The sequence below is a fragment of the Lolium rigidum genome, unplaced genomic scaffold, assembly GCF_022539505.1.
Source record: "Lolium rigidum isolate FL_2022 unplaced genomic scaffold, APGP_CSIRO_Lrig_0.1 contig_27167_1, whole genome shotgun sequence".
In the NCBI taxonomy this organism is placed as follows: Eukaryota; Viridiplantae; Streptophyta; class Magnoliopsida; order Poales; family Poaceae; genus Lolium; species Lolium rigidum.
This window is the reverse complement of record NW_025900074.1, coordinates 250711-262654: the sequence shown is the minus strand read 5'-3', so window position 1 is coordinate 262654 and position 11944 is coordinate 250711.

The window sequence follows — 11944 nt, the reverse complement described above, 5'->3', positions numbered from 1 at the left end:
TCTCTCTTGCTCTGGTGCTGACGTAGCGTGTCGACGAAGTTTCTTCTTCGCCTGACTCGGTTGACGATGTATAGCTTGAAAAATCGGAATCGACCGCCGACGATCCCGACGAAATTGGAATTTCGACACGATACGATCCTTCCTTCTCGACGCGAAAGTGAAAACTTCCGAACGTCATCTCCATGGGCTCCGCCAGATACGCATATGCATCCAAACGGGAGGGTGGGTGAGGAACAAAATCGACAGGACCAGCAGCGATCTGTTTACCTCGATCCATAGCGTTGCTTGCGGTTGACGTTGTCGAAGATCTTGAACGTGCCATCGAGATCAGATCCTTACGCCTCTAGTTCCCACAGACGGCGCCAATTGACAAGGTATTAACTTGTCAATGCCTATGGATTGTAGGCTAGGGTTTAGTTAGAAGTAGAGGGCAAGTAGATCTCGAAGGTTTCAGCCGAAAAGTACTCGACGATTATGAAAACTAGGGTTTGTAACAATGATTCGATGATCTCTTCGTTCCTCGACTCCCCCTTTATATAGGAGGCGGAGCCGAGGGCTTCGTCTTGTACAAGTTAAAGAGTTCGGGACGGTTTCTAACTCATCCCGCCAGATTACAAATAACACTTCCTATTACAACTCTAACTTTCCTTAATATATCTTGGGCTCCCGAATCTTCTTATTCTTCGGGTATTGGGCCTTCAGTAAACCCCGGGTACTATCTTCGGCAGGCCCATTTGGGATGCCTATGTCACTCAAGGAGCCACTTTTCATGAGATTTTTGATACCACAAGAGCTCTTCATTAGCATATAACTCCATGAGTTCAACAGAAATAATGGTTTTCCGAATACAAAGAGAAGGAGGTAAATCAGAGCTTTCCTCGAAAGCCTCAAGAGTTGCTAATTCCTCTTTAAGTTCCAATTTTCTTTTCTTGGCATGGCCATAAATATTTGAGCCCCAGCCTTTGAAGAATTTCTTAAAACGTTTCAGTTTTATGTTGATGACGTCGATAGGATCACTGCTGTACACCTTTTTCCTCCAAATCTCAGTTACTAAAGGAAGGAAGTCATCCTTTTTGAACCAAGTCGTATCAAAACGAAATTCTCTACTCTTAACATTGCCAATTGGGATAGAGCCCGAGTCAAGCAAGAGAGCATTATGATCAGAGAGCTCTCTAACCAGCTTCCTAACCGAAACCAAAGGGAAAAGGTCCTCCCAATCAGGGGACATGAGAACTCTATCGAGCTTCTCCAAGGTAGGCGACGCTTGTTTGTTAGACCATGTAAACTTCCCTCCATGCATGTAAATTTCACGCAAACCAAGGGTATGGATAACAGAGTTGAAAAGATCTGAGGAGTGGTTGACCACGAAATTAGTGTTCTTCTCTCCACTATGTCTTAAAATATTAAAGTCACCCCCTACAATGTAAGGCATATGGAGATTATGGCAAAAAGAGGACATTTCAGTAAGGAAATCAGGTTTATCCTCCTCATGTGGAGCACCATAAACCACCATCAAGGCCCAATTACACTTTTTCGTTTTATCCCAAAGTACAAATTGAAGCATGAAACGACCAAGCTTAACCGCACTCACATCCAGGGAATCAGTTTTAACGCCACAAAGGATACCACCTGATTTGCCCACAGAAGGGATCCACTTCCAGAAATAGTTATTGCTGGGGTCCAGCTTACGGAAGAAACTCATCTTATACTCTTTTTTCATGGTTTCCTGGATACCAATGAAATCAAGGGAATAATCATGCATCATATCTTTGATGCAGGCCACAATACCTTTTTTCCCCACACTTCTACAATTCCAAAAGGCACCTTTCATTTAAAACGAGATGGTTTGTTTTTTTCTCTGACAACCCTGCCAGGATTCTGGGCAGATTTGTTGTCAGAGATAGTCTCAACATTGGATCTACTTCGAGTATTAGGCCTAGAGCAAACTACAACAGGTTTCTTCCTCGCAGATCTTTTTTTTCTACTTTCAACAATAACAAAAGCGTTTTCGTTGTCAGAATTATCTGCCCAGTCCATAGATAAAGGAGTTTTTTCGCCTGTGTTATCCTCAATGAAAAGGGTATTAGCATGTGAGGATTTATTAACATTTTTATTAGCCAAGTCACTTCTAGCAATTTCCAAATCTCTAAGCATATCGACCGAGGAGAAATTGTTATCAGGAATATGAACACCCAATTTGTGTGCACGCAACACTAGCTCATCATTAGAGAGGACATCAAAGGAATTCTGGACAGGCAGGGATGAGTGAGTCGACATACCTTCAAGATCCCTTTTTCTTGCAGCCTCGGACACTTTCTCCATAATGTCCATGTTGACGTTGTCCGCAAGCCTGGTGCTGCATCTGGTGTCTTCAGGTATAGATTTGTCCTCCTCCATAGATGCCGAGTCCGGAGACTGCACAATGTATGCCGGAGAACCAGCAGGTGGCGATGATGGATTTTCTGCCATCTCAGTAATGGTGGGCAGAGGAGGCCAGGAACCAGCAGGCAGGTTTTGAGTATAAGGAAGAAGCAGATTTTGCAGCGGAACCTCCGTAGGAGACAGCGTCTTGTTTTCTTGGAGAATAGGACAGAGAATCAGCCACTTATTCGAAGTAATTGCCTGAGAAACTGCCGGGGGAGCAACTTGAGAAGCTGCCATCTTCGCCTCATGCTCTCTAGTCATAGACTCAATGAGCAACTCAGAGCTACCAGCCTCATCATCTTCCTGTGAGTCGGACTCGGTATTAACATCAGGCACCACGACATCATCATGTTTCCTGGTGTGCCCAACTGTATCAGACTGGCTGCCAAGGTTTTGTTCTTCAGAACTTTCCTCATGGAGGTTGCTATTTTGATCATATCTAGCTCTTTTAGGGGAAGGAGCTCCCGAATGGCCACCCACCGCCACAGAAGATTGAGTTTTAGGAGGGCCTCCCACAACAATTTTGTCAATCTCATAGAAGAAGTCATAGAAGTTATCTCCAAGACAGCCTTCCGCAGAAGCAGAGATCATCTCCACATCGCGACAGCCAATAAGAACTCGGACATACTCAGGCTTGTGCAGGGTCGAAGGATCCAACTCCAGAGAGACACCAACCAACCCACCAGCATAGAAAACATTGGCATCACATCTTTTATCAAGGGGAATGTTGCTCACCTTGACCCAGGCCTTCTGTAGGACAGCTTTTGCCCCAATTGAGGATGTCCAGGTAGATAACCTCACAGTCGCATCCACAGTCTTGAGATGCATCTTAGCCCCATAATAGACAGCACGCTCAACCTCCACAGCAGTAGGGAACCTCATAATGTACTGGTTAGGGCCCAGGGATCTTGCAGTGCATCTCCAACTATCACCAAAAGCCACATTGAACTCTTTCTCAAGCTCTCTATGAGTTACATCCCCCTCCAACACAGTAATCACTACACTACTGGCTCTCTCTTTGCTCTGCTTTGCAGAACTATGGTCCGGCATGTAGAAGAAACCACGCCCATGAGCCTGAAACCCACACATTGATGGAACACACTCCCATGGTAGAATGGTTTGACAGATCTGAGCAACATGGCCCAATTTTTTGCACCGGTCACAACGACTGGTAGGGCAACGAGCAGTATAATGACCAGAGATGTTGCAATGGAGGCAGGGAGGGGGATCAGCGGCAACCATGGGACGATTGGGACCAGGCCCTTGAGCAAGCATGGTCTTACCAGAGGGGGCTGAGGAAATAGCTTCCTGCCGGCGCTGCTCCGACTCCCTCGCTGCCCTCTCCCATCGGTCATCAGATTGCAGCGAGCCGGAGCCCCTGGTGTTGTTGGAGGAAGTCTGAGGAACATCCTCCCTCTGCCAAACATGCCGGCCGCGCCCACGAGCTGCTGGCTGGTTTCGGTTTCCCCTGCCCGGGCCGAAACGCCCGCCGCCGCCATCACCCATGACACGCGGAGGAGAAGCCGCCACTTGAGCAAAGGATCGAGGATCGCCGGCTACTTTCCCACTCCACCAACAGAAGGATTCGGTAGTGGGGGACGGGGTGGAAGGAGGAACCCTAGTTTTTGACCAGAAATGAGCGAGGAGGGAATCGAGATCTGATCCGGCGGTGGCGCTGGGGATGGGTATAAGAGGCGTAGGGTTACCTGTCCCTACCTGGCGGCGACCACCATTGTTGCGAGAAACAGAGGTCGTAGGATCAGGACACGTGCTCGGATCTCGCGTCGCCATGGCCGAGAGGGCTTTTGGGCCACAGCCCAAGTCCAGCGACTGGGCGATCTCTGATTCCTGTGACCATGGCGGCCCACCGAGAATTCCCGCCGCCGGCGAACGCGGAACGAGCCAATCCTTCCACCGCCCTGGATCGATGAGGTGGTCCTCCCTTGGACGCGACGGCTGCGCCACCGCGAACTGTTGATGAAGAGCCCGGGGACGCGGCATGATGAGCTCCTCAATAGAGGCTGGAAAAGGCGTCGGATCTGATCCCTGCGTCTGCGGAGCCGCATCTCCCCTGCCGAAGAGCGACTCCGGCGGCAACGGCCGGGACGGGATACGAGCGTCGTGCCGGGGAAAAGCGATCGCGCCGCCGAGCTGGATTATCTCATTCGCACCGAGCGCCCTCGAATCGACGATGATTTCCTTGGAATCGAGAAGGAGGAGGCGCGCCCGGGCATGGTGAGCCACAAGGACTCCATCGAGGAAGGGGAAATTCCGGCGATCGCCGGGAATCGGGCGGACGGCGTAAGTCACGCGCCAGGACGAGACACGCGATGAGGACGCCATCCCATATGCATTCGATAATTCAGAACCTATTGCAAAGGATTTATATGTTTATGAACTGAATTTCACACAGGAAGTAAAGGCGGAGCACGACGGCGACACGCGAGCCACGTCCCTCATTGGCAAAGATGAAAGTATCCTGCAAACAACGTCCTCCGGCAGATCTTCAAGGCGTGTGTCGCCTCCAAGGGACGACTCCATTGTTCGTTCAACTCAGCTTTTGGCTCTGCCCCAGGTACGGACCATACGTTCGCATCAAACAATGCCTGTCGCGCCGTCTATACATACGTATATAGGAGCTCACCTGGCTAGCTAGCGCAGCCGACTCGATTTAGTATTAGTTCAAGACTTGGAAACTAATCGTAAATAGCAAAGCAAAACCTAATGGAACATCGAAAACTTGTTTTTACAGGCGCCGGTATCTACCGAAGTGACGTTAGCCATGTGCTGACCAAATTTTTCACAAAATTGTGAAACAAATTTGAAACATAATTGAAACATAACTGAAACACTAATATTTTTGTGAAACAAACCGTAGTGACGTCAGCAATGATGTCATCAGTTTCACTTGTTGTCAGACTGTTTCATAATATTTCTCATGTATCACTTTAGTTTCAAAAAAATTTCACTTGTGCTTCAATTATTAGTTTTATATTATATAAATGTTAAAAACCTCACCAATCTCAAAGTAGAGAGTGGACGGTAGATGTAACACCTACACCTACCGGCTCCTTTAAAATCGCCGCTCTCTACTGGAACATGGACTGACGATTGACGATAGGTGTTCAATTTCCTCAGCGTTGGTCTGTTAATGATCATCCTGCCTTGGACCATGCCATGCTCGAGATGGTGATCCCAGGCGTGGATGAGCAAGTCAAGGTTGATGAATCTTGCAATTAATGGCATGCAGCTGATGAACGTGGTTTTGCCTACTGGCTTAAGTGAAGAGGTGCCCCCCCTTCTTTTCCCCTCTGGAGGAGACAACACCAGGTGACCATCACAGCCTGATGGGTTCTTGAGCCCGACTCTTCGCTTGGGGGCGTTGGAGTGCCGCTTGGCTCGTCTTCGTCTACAAATCTGAGTTCTGGAGCAGCTTCAATTCCACTGCGCCGCACTCTGTTGCTCGATGCACCGATTCATGTGTAGTTTGAAGGAGACTCCACTTGTGTCGGGAGGCGGAGTGGACATCTGGATAAAAAAGAACAAAGATTGCAACATCCCGATGGCCAGGTAGGTGTTAGATTGATCTCCACCCGATCGAGCCTAACGGCTCGACGGGCTCTTTGACTCGCGCCCTGATTGGGGGCATCCAACCCTCTTATGGTTTGTGGCCCCATGTGACATGCGCTATATAAAGAGGTGGGGCCCGGGGCACGTAGTATGAGGTTAACCGCGCCGCCAGTCACCCCTCCAATATCCACCAATATCCCCTACCGATCTAGGGTTCGTGCAGTGCTCACGGGAAGCACCACCACCGCTGCCTCTCATGCTGTCCGCCGCCACCATGTCGACATCCGAAGGGTCCTTCTCGAAGGGAGAAGGCATGCCTCTGTCTCTCTCAATCTCTCTCAGAACTCGCAGTATACATACATCAATAGTATCTACAGATTGCATCTAGCCTAGCAGATCTAAGGGATTCAACAATATGCTCAATATAGCTTGGCAGAGTCCTTTGGATACCTTCCAAAGAGACCAACCCCTAAGAAAGGCTCTGAGAAAGACGTGCAAGAGAAGATGCAGCCTTATCTACGATTATGCAAGAATGCTGCCTCTCATGTGGCAGTCTAGGAAGTATGTGAGTTGGTTCAGGATAATGTTTAATTCATGTCTTCTTAAGGTTAGGCGCAAGCACTCTTTTTGTTGCGAGAGTACTCTTGAGGTAGCGGAGATTGGCTTGCTTGGGTACGAGGTGTTTCCGATGGTCTTGGACCTAGGAACACTTGTATCTGGCTCAGACGATGTTTCCTAATTGCTAGTCAGGCGTATGTTGTTTTGCCGGTTTTTCTTAATTAATCGTGCTTTGTATTGTTTTTAGTTTGGTTTTCCTTATTAATTGAACTAATTTTCTTATTCTTATAATGCAATGCGGAAGCTCTCCGCCATCTGACGAGGTTCTGTAAAAAATGTTTATTATAAACAAAAAGACATAAACTGTAGTATAGTAGCAAGCAGGCACAATATTGATGGATCGATCAGCTGTGTGCATCTATGATTTGCCTTTCTTTTTAATTTCATACACTACATTTTCAAGCAGCATGTTCGATATGGCCTTTGAGGGCCAGTGACTTCTTGCTGAAGTTGATCACGAGGTGTTGGACAAGTTTAAAGCTTTCGTGAACATGCATCAAGAAATTTGTGACAACCTAGTCCATATACAACTTTGCGATGATCCGGTGGAGCATTTGTGGACGAGAAAAGTAAACTTCCCTTGATGTGGCTCTTGAACTATTGAATTGCCTAATTAATTTTTGTTTGTTTGAATTATTGTAATAAACTATTTGATTTGATGTGTAAATTATTGAGTTTGTTTGCTTCAAATTATAGTAATAAAAAATTATTTGATTGAATTACACAATTTAGACCACATAGAATTTGGGGCTCTATTTGGGGAGATGCATCGGTGTGGACAGCCACGCCCCCAAACGGCGGCAGTTTTTACCGGAGCCTCCAAATGGCCAAATGGTTCTTCCAGCGCAGTTGTCGGGCGCCGTTCCGAAGCCACATGTGTGGATGCTCTAAGCTATCTCCAACGGCAGCCCGCAAACAGAAAGTTTATGTCCGTTGCTATCCATCGGGATCGACAGCGAGACCCAACGGTGACCCGCGCGAATAGACCGCACTCCGTGGACATATCCGTTTTGGAGCAAACCCGACCCAAATTCGAGGCAGCTTTGCGGGAGATAAAGATGATAGAAAATCCACATCTGGATATGTATTCACTCTCGCAGGGGGAGCTATTTCGTGGAGAAGCTCCAAACAGACGATAGTTGCATCATCCACGATGTATGCAGAATTTATAGCATGTTATGAAGCCACGTGGCAGGCATTATGGTTAAAGAAATTTATACACGATTTGAAAGTGGTAGATTGTATTGACAAACCATTAAAGATGTTCTGCGACAATGAGCCTACAGTATTTTATGCTCACAACAACAAGTCGAGTAATGCTACGAAACCGATTGAGGTTAAGTATTATGTTGTGAAACACAAGATCCAGGATCAAACTATAAGTCTCGAGCATATAAGGACAAAAGATATGCTTGCGGATCCGCTAACGAAAGGCTTACCACCTAGCGTGTTCAAGGAACACGTAGCTGGCATGGGTTTAAGGGAAAGTCTTACCTATCCTGGATCATAAGAGGCCCAAAAGTTAAAGAATTTGTTTCAAAACAGAGAAGTGTATTGTGGCTGTCTGATTCTATCAGCAATAGAGTTGTGACGATGAAACATGCCCTATGAGCTGATCCAAAATAGAACAAATAAAATGAAAGTATAAAGTTCAAAGTAAAAGTTGAGATCACGGGGGAGAATGTTAGATTGATCTCCACCCGATCGAGCCCAACGGCTTGACGGGCCCTTTGACTCGCACCCTGATCGGGGGCGTCCAACCCTCTTATGGTTGGTGGGCCCTTGTGACCTGTGCTATACAAAGAGGTGGGGGCCGGGGCACGCAATATGATGTTGACCGCGCCGCCAGTCACCCAACCAATATCCCCTACCGAACTAGGGTTCGCGCAGTGCTCACGGGAAGCACCACCACCGCTGCCTCTCACGCTGTCTGCCGCCACCATGTCGATGTCCGAAGGCTCCTCCTCGAAGGGAGAAGGTATGCCTCTGTCTCTCTCAATCTCTCTCATAACTCGCAGTATACATACAACAATTGTATCTACCGATTGCATCTAGCCTAACAGATCTAAGGGATTCAACATTGGTATCAGAGCAACTAGTTCTAGATGTTTTTCGGGTAGAAAAGAAATTGAACAGCAAACCCTGGATCGTCCCTGTAACCAAAAGAAAAGGAAAAGTAACCGGCCGACGCCCTCGAGCTCGCCGTCAAAGCTTGTGCCATCGCAAGGCCGCGCACCTCTCTATCCCGATGCGCATCGGCATGCCGAGGCATCGGGAAGAAGAGCCATCTTCTCCTCGCCATTTCCCCCCTCGGGTGGCCTCGGTGGAGGAAGAAGGAAAAGAAAAGAAGAGAAAAATTACCGTGTTGCGGCTGCTAGTGCACGACGGCAAAGAAGGGCACCGCCACTGCACCGCTTGACGGCGGTGCGCTGACCACTCAGGTGGACTCACTCACCGGCAAGAGGCACAGGGGGGCGCCGCTGCTCCTCGTCTCAGCCTTGGCCATCGGGGTCTGGTGGCAGGGAGGATCAAGAGAGGTGTGAGCCACCGTGTTTTCGCTGTTGCCGGTGTGGTGCGGCCACAGGCTAGGTTCCTCCGCCGCCGGAGGGTGAGCGGGAGAGACAGTGAAGGGGCGGGCACGCCGGTGACGGTGAGCCGCCGGGACACGCGCGCGGGCGGGAGGGGCATCCTCCGTGCTGCCGCCGCTAGAGAGTGACAGAGAGAGGGTCGAGGGGACACTGCGTCTAGGGTTAGGTTTTCTGGGAGGCATCGATTCGGCCAGCCTTTTAAACAACGCGAAAGAGAAGGACAACCGTCGGATGAGATCCGACGGCCAGCGTCGATTCCAGAGGCATTTTAGGCAGTTTTGGGTCATTTTTTTGCCAAATTTTTGTCTAGTTTTTTCTAAATAAATAGGACGAACAAAATATTTGTTCAGAAATTAAAAAGTGATAGATATGCCTCTGAAAGTTCAAAAGTTAATACTCTAAATTCACAGGTTCCGCTGCATATAGTAAAAGGAGCATTTTATATGCAAAAGTGATTATTAAATTTTGAAAGTGTGATTAAAAGTAATTATTGTGGCAATTATGGTTATGTTATTTTTGGACCAATGTAATTAATGACATGACCATGGTTTTGTTGCAATAATAAGATGTGCATTTATCTCTATTTCTGCCCAACGTTGATATAGTTTTATTTGCATTAACAGTTGCATGTCTTAATTCAGACCAACGTTGGATTATAATATGCAATTGTACTGTTGTCACTTCTTTGTGGTTTTCAGGAGAGTTCTATTTGATGAGCTGCATCAAGGATGTTCCCACCCTAAGAGGGGATAACTACACAGAGTGGAGGAAGAAGGTGGATTTCGGCTTCGTATGTGCTGAGGTGGACTGGGTGCTTGAAACACCGCAACCCACAAAGCCTGTTGACCCCGTCAGAGATGACAAGGATGATGATGAGGCATGGGACAAAAATAAAAGAGACCATGCTCCTATGGAGATAGCCTACACCTTAAAGAACAAAAAGTGGCAGACTGCCAATAAAAAGTGCATGGCATTTATAAAGAACACAATTGAGAACGCCATCATGGGCTCAATTGCAGAGTGTGCTTCCATTAGGGAGTACTTGGAAACGATAAAGAGCCAGTTCACTGGTTCTTCAAAGACATATGCAACCCAGTTGCTGAAGCAGCTGGTTACAGAAAAGTACACTGGAGGTGGGCATGGCATCAGGAAGCACATCCTCAGGATGAGCAACCTGGCTGCAAAGCTGAAGCCCAGGGATGATGACCTAGAGCTGAAGCCTGCACTTCTGGTTCACTTGGTCATGGCTTCACTGCCATCACAGTTTGACAACTTTGTTGTCAATTACAACATGAACCCTGAAAAATGGGACATTGAAATGACCATTGCTATGTGTGTGCAAGAGGAGGATAGGCTCAAGGCACAAAATGGAGGTTCTATAAATTATGTGAAGGACAACAAGAAAAGAACCTTCACACAAAGCAACAAGGGCTCTCCTTCAAAGCCATATGCAAAAGGTTCAATGCCGCATCATCAGAAGTTCTAGCATAGGCCAATGGCAGTGGACAAAGATCAATGTCTTCACTGTGAGAAGACTGGGCACTACAAGAAAGACTTCCTTGATTGGCTGAAAGAATTAATGGCAAAGAGAGGTAACAATTTAGTTTCCTTTGTAAATGAATCCCTGTATACACAGTTTTCGAAATCTACTTGGTGGATTGACTCAGGTGCAATTGTTCATGTTGCAAATTCTTTACAGGGATTCCATTCAATACAGGACTACGAAAAGAAGCAAAAGATGCGTTGGAGTCGCGAATGGAATTCAAGAAGTTGAAGCTTTTGGCGACGTCCACTTGGAGCTAGCTGATGGCTTAACTATTCCGCTTAAAGATGTCTTATTTGTTCTGATAAGGGGTGGCCCGATCTTCTCAGTAAGCAACGGTGGTGATGATGATCACGGGATGAACACAGCGGATGAACACGACGATGTAGGGGATGATAACTTGTATGACGCAACGAGATCTCTCGATTGGTCCCTGTCGCCAATGCAATAGCTCTCAACCCTGCAAGATATTCGCAACTCCACACACTAGCGCACGTAGCCGCCGACCACGAAGCGGTTGCAATCTACTAATTCCCAATGGAACAACAAATCACACAAGACATTCAGGGATTCCACACCAAATCAATGCAATTGGATGTAGAGATTCAATAGAGTTGCAAAGCAAACAAATTGAACTAGGGTTTATCTTAAACATGTTCTAAAGGAACTTTGGGGCATCCTGGGCACTTATATAGGGGTTCAGGACGATCCCAGGTCGAAAAAGTACGAAAATAACCGACCCAGAATAGATCTGGTCGAGACAGACTCGGAGTCGGCCGGTCTGGTGGCCGGTTGACCGGGTCTGGGACCGGCCGGTCCGGTTCAAACCGGACCTGGCACCGGGTGGTGACCGGGCGAGGCTCCTGGGCAAACTGGATAGTGCCCGGTTGGCACAAGCACCGCAGCCGGTTTGGACCGGACGTACCCGGCGCTGGATCCGGTCGGACCGGGCCTGTGACCGGTTGGTCCGGCGGCACGGCCGGTCGGACCGGATCTGGCACCGGCCTGAACTTAAGCTTCCCCTCTCGCGCATGCCTCCCGCTCCTCCCTCGCGCGTCCATGGGATGTCTTCATGTCCAGCTCCATGTCCAGCTTCACGTCCATCTTCTGGTCGAGCTGCTCCTCTCCTCCTCGTGCGATGCTTGCTCCCTCCTCATACCTGATCATACATAAGTAATAGCACTTAGGCAGTATAAAGTTC